This window comes from Nelumbo lutea, chromosome 3, assembly GCF_056320005.1.
Source record: "Nelumbo lutea isolate HS-2025 chromosome 3, American lotus-T2T, whole genome shotgun sequence".
Taxonomy (NCBI): Eukaryota; Viridiplantae; Streptophyta; class Magnoliopsida; order Proteales; family Nelumbonaceae; genus Nelumbo; species Nelumbo lutea.
In genome coordinates, this window is record NC_142686.1 from 52,620,286 (window position 1) to 52,626,135 (window position 5,850).

At 28.8% G+C, this 5,850-nt stretch overlaps 1 long non-coding RNA gene across 1 annotated transcript; it reads left to right on the forward strand.

The window, feature by feature from the left end:
* Positions 1–563: 563 nt before the first annotated feature.
* LOC148864973 (uncharacterized) lies at positions 564–1,251 on the forward strand. The gene is made up of 2 exons (XR_016109214.1): positions 564–717; positions 807–1,251. It is a non-coding gene; the product is annotated as an uncharacterized LOC148864973 (long non-coding RNA).
* The last annotated feature ends 4,599 nt before the right edge of the window (positions 1,252–5,850 follow it).

Here is a 5,850-nt window from a genome sequence, read left to right on the forward strand (position 1 = left end):
AAATTCTGAATTCTAACCCTCTCTCCCCTGTAAATCACATCTGTCCGTAAATTTAACATCAATTCACGGTCAAGATGCGTTCCCCCGTACTTTGAGCATAGTAAATTCTGATCTGACCACTTCTCCCTAATTATTGTTTCGAAGTAGAATCTTTCGATCCTTTTGCGTTTCCAACATAGAATCTTCACGTGCGGAACATGGTCGAGTGAGATGAATCCGTGTGAGTTATGAGCATTAAATAGTCCGAAGAACAAAGGCTGATGGTTAGGTCCATGGCCCAGGGGCGCGGGATTAGCATTATGGTTAGGTCCATAGCTTGATGGATGATGGCTGATGGACAATGCCATCCATCAATCTCTTGGCTGAGTAGAACCCGATGGACAGAGACCGGTGGAAATAGCCTCTTGGCTCTAAAACTTGTCTGATGGACAAAGCTATCCATCAATCTATCGGCTGAGTAGATGGACTAGGCTCTAGGCTTTAGGCTGAACCGACTTAAGTCGTCTCATCTCTCTCTATCTCTCTTTCATCGATTTCAATTTATTTGGCCCTCGCCTCTCATTTCCCTCATGATTCTCTCTCTCTTTCTCTCCCCTCCTACTCATTTTCCAAGACTTGGCATGGACGCATGGTTAGGTTGGCATTGTTGTCTGGATTCATGTTGTTCTTCGCCTCACTTACAGGGTTTTCACTTCATCTTTTCATGGGGGTTTAGGGGTGATTATTGTTTTTGGGTGTGGTTCTTTGTTGTTCTTTTCTTCTTCTTCTTTTTCTTCATTTTAATTTTCCTTTTTTGTTTGTTGTAGTTTTGTAAACACCAAATGAAGTTTCATCCTGTACACACATCAAAGGAGAATCAAATCAAGAACTTTGACAACCTGGGTTTTATCTATGGCTTTTTCAATCCTACTTAGTTTTCTTCCCTCTTCCCCCTACTTAGTTTTCTTCCCTCTTCCTCTTTGTTTACCCCTCAATATTCTTCTTTTCTTTTTTTTTTTATTTCCTATATTTATTAATTACATTTTTGGTTGTAATTTTGCAAACATTGAATCAAGTTTCTTCATGCACAACATCAGAGAAGCAGACCAAAGATGCAGACAACTTGGGCTTTTTCTGTTTTGGCAACTTGGTTATTGGTGGGCTCCCAATTGGGTCGTCGATTTGAGTACAGCTTCTGTCTCTCTTGTTCTCTCTCTCACACACACTTTCTCTCTCTATATATAATATATGTATGTATGTCTGTCATTTGTCCCATATTCTGTAATCGACACACTAAAATTAAAAAAATTATATTTATATTAATTTATTATATATAAAATTGAAAAATAATTAAATTTTTAGTTTTCTACTTTTATTACATAAAAAAACCAAACCATTTTTGCATCTGGATGACCAGTTTAATCATCAAGTTAAATGGATCAAACCATGCCACATCCAGAAATATATATATACACATTCTCGATCATTTTCATTTATTAAAACAAGTTAATTGGTGGATTTGTCTGTAAATACTGTTAAGCCTATAAATAGAGATGAACTAAGATGACCTTTTTAAGTTGTTTGATTCGATCATTGAATTTGTTGATTTTGATATAATGTAAGTTATTTCCTTCCCCTTGAAGGATCGATTGATTATTTTGACGAATAAAAGTTCAAAGTAATGTTTTTATAGAAACTTTATGAAGGTTAACAAATAAAAGGGACATTTTAGTCTCTGCATGAAAATATGTTGGTGGCTTTCTTCAATTGTTTGACTGGAATGGGAAGTGGGTGTAGGAAGAAGGTGTTGTCTAACAAGTTTAATATTTTATGTTTAAGAGTATATTTTGAAAATTTAAATGAAGTGGCCCTGCAATGCCAGGGCACACCCGCTAGTTTGTTTTTAAAACAAAAAACATAGACATGTTTTTTGTTATATACATGTTTGTTCTTTGTTTTCCAAAATTTAAATAAAAAGGTGTTCTTCAATGTTTTTTATCCATTATTTAATAAAAAAAAAATTATGCTGTGGGAGAGAGAGGCATGATACGCGAAGGGCTGGCCTGGCCAGAAACTCTCAGCCCAGCCTGGCCAAAGGGGTCATGCAACGGCACGACTCATTTTTCCGGTGTTATAGTCAAACCCTATTTAATATTTTGTTCCATAAATCATATCATATCTATGCTACAAAACTTGTTTCTTTCGATTCAAAAACCATACCATTTTATGGTTTTAAAAACATTAATTGCTTTTGAAATAAAACAAAAGAAAAAACATTTGTGCACGCTGTAGAACACCCCTTAATTTCAGCAATGTTTTTTGGCAATTTCAGAAATTCCAATCCTCTCTCTCTCTCTCTCAACCACCAAAATCATCCTCTCTCCCAAAATTTCTCCTAAACTCTCTACCACCCCACCTAAACCATCTCCTAATCTATCTTACGGGCCCATTAAACCATCTAATTTTAACCTCTCTTTCTTTAATCCCCATTTGTGTATCTATATCTATATCTATCTCTCTCTACCATCTAAATACATACATTTAATTTTTCATCAATATATTAAAACATTAATGTTTAAATTAAAACATTTTTTAAACAGTTTAAGTTAAAACTTAAATATTAAAATAAGATAAATAGAAAATATCTAAATACTAATAAGAGAGAAAATAGATAAGACAATAAGACAAATAATAAAAGTAAAGTAATAAAATTTAATAATTAATTATAATAACTTATAAATATAAAGTAAGTAATAAAATTTAATTTCCATTTAGAAATGATAAACCTAATAGAAAATTTAAAATAAATTACTATTTTTAATTTTAACAATAATTGTTAAAAACTATTATTAACATTATTAAAAAATTAAACAGTAATAAACTTAGCATAATATCAAAACTTAAATTATACATCAATAACAATTTGTTAAAATTTAATTAAAATAAAAATTATTAATTTAAATTCAATTTTAAAATAAAGAAAAAAAAATACAACAGGCTAGATGTCATGACTCCAGACCACGCCTACCCACAATACACTACCCCAGTGAATTGGGAACATCTCCCCTTGCATAATAGTATGCTGAAGATGAGATGTTCTCCATATGATTGAGATAAATGTGGGCAGAATTCTCGTATGCAGAAGATACGGATTGGGATGTCATCGGGCTCTTAGCCACTAGCCACATCACACTATCTACTATTTCACCACCATAACAAAGCTAGAAAGTTCCGGAACATTAAAATGTATAAGAAATGGAAACTTCTCGAAAGAATTTCCTTCTTTCCTCTCTCAAACAAATCTATTAATTTCTTCCCTTCTCAAATCTAAGCTCTTGCCTGCCATTGTTCCCGTTTTGTTTTTTTTCTCTTCTCCTGTATCACCCTTCACATTCTTCCCATTCTTATATTATTTCCCCATTTCGCTCTCCCAAATAAACTTTCTCTTCCTCAGTTCCCGACTTCCTTCGACCACTGTTGTTTAAGGCTCAGAGAGACATTGCCTGCATCAGTTGAGGCAAGTAAGGCCTGTTTCACGTTAATCACACAATAATCTTCAAATGGTTATCAATTTACGGGCAGATTTCTTTTTCATTCTATTCCATATTGGTTGTTGCAGATCCAGTAGACGGTTTTATTTTCTATCTAGAATCCAATTACTCTTCACCAATCACTGGTTTTTCGATTTGTTTCAATAAAAGTCGTCGATTTCAATGGGTCATTCCCATCTTCTCCCACCATCAATATGCATGAAGTTTGGTTGTTTTCTGTCGAATGATGGTTAGAACACCCACCAACATTTGTTATTTGTACGGTGATAACTATGTTGCTAGAGTAGAAGAGGGGCTAACAGCTAAGCTACTATGCTCGCTACTTCAAGCGAACAGTACTAGCTGTTAAACAGGTTAAGAAGAAAGGGTTCTCAGGTCGAATCAACCCGAATTAATGCGACCCAAACCCATTGAACCATTTGCTTTCATAAATTATGAAAAAATTAATGTAATTACTTTTAACTAATTAATATTAAATTACTTTTAAATAATCTTAATTTACCAATAGTTGTTGAATAATTATTAATGTAGCATTAATGTAATTCAATAATGTTAATATACTATTAAATTCTTAATTTACCAATAATTGTTGAATAATTATTAATGTAACATTAGTGTAATTCAATAATATTAATATACTATTAAATAATTATTGAAAAAATTACTATTAGTTAATTTTGTAATTGCTACTTATCACTAATTATTCATTTATTGATTACATTTTAATAATTTCCATAATTAATTATCGGTAATCAACATTGCTTTTTGGTAATTATTGAATAGGGAAATTATTGAGGAATTTTAACTATATTTATTATAATTTCCATAACTATTTAGAACATTTAATATTTTTTGAAAATTATTAAGTTATAAAATTCTAATAATTTCCGTAATTAATAAATTATCATTTACATTGAGTTTTGGTAATTATTCAATTCGAAAATTAATGGATAATTTAAATTTGGTAATTATAAATAACTTCCATAGTTATTGTTAATTTACATTGGCTTTCTGTAATTATTCAGAAAATTTAATTCAGCGATTTTAATAAACTAATTTCATGTTTTTAGTACTTTAATTTAGTAAAATTTAAATACAAAAAATACAATTTATTAATTTTCTATACTTTCACTAATTAAATATTCATAAATTCAAAAATTTTTTAAAACTAATTTATTCGTATCAATAATTTTTGAAAAATCAATATTTTATGAAAATATTAATAATTACATATATTTACTTAAAATTTCAATATTTCATTTTTAAATTATTCTAATATGAAATTAATTAATTATTATTGATACTATTTGAAATTTATAATTAATACATAAAACTTTCAGTAATTTCTTCAAAATTATTTTAATTACAATAATGAAAACATCAATTTATTTTGATATTTTCAGTAATTCATTGTTCATAATTACATAAATTTTCGCAAATTAATTTATTCCTATCAATAATTATTGAACAATGAACAATTAATGAAAACATTAATAATTACTGATATTTACTAAAGCTTTTCAATACTTAAATATTAATTTATATTATTATATGAAATGAATACTTATTATTATTATTATTATAATCATCATCTGAATTGATAACTATTACTTGAAAATTTCAGCAAATTTTATAAAACTATCTGTTTTGAAATTTTCAAAAAAAAAAATATTTTTAGAAAATTTTAGGTAATTGTGGAATATGATTGATTTTGAAAAAAAATAACTTTGTTATGAAAAATTATTTATTGATATTTTCATTTACATTGGATTTTTTTCTAATTATCAAATATTAAATTGTAAAATCATTATGGAATTTTAACTATATTTATAATTTAAATAACCATTTAGAAAATTTTAATAATTTCCATATTTAAATTTTCTGGTTATCATTGAATTGGAGAGTTATTGGTGAATTTGGGTATTCATAATTTACATTTTCTAATTATTAATAATTTCCACAGTAATTGGTAATTTATATTGGTTTTTTGTATTTATTGGGAAATTTTAATTAGTGATTTCCATAAACTAATTTCCATGGTTTTGGTAATTTAATTTATTGAAAGTAAATGTTAAGAACAATCTAATTTACTGATATATTTACTCATATCAATTCAGAAATCTATTCAAAAACTTTGGAGAAGTAATTTATTCATATAAATGTTTGTGCAAAGGAATTCAATTTTTTCTTTCTATTTTTTTTATTTTTCTGTTGTGGTGATTCGTGGGGATTGGGAGAGAGAGAGAGATAGAGAAAGAGAGAGAGAGGAAGAGAGAGGTACGGTTGAGAGGAAAAAGTAACTACTAGTTGTTGCTAGTTT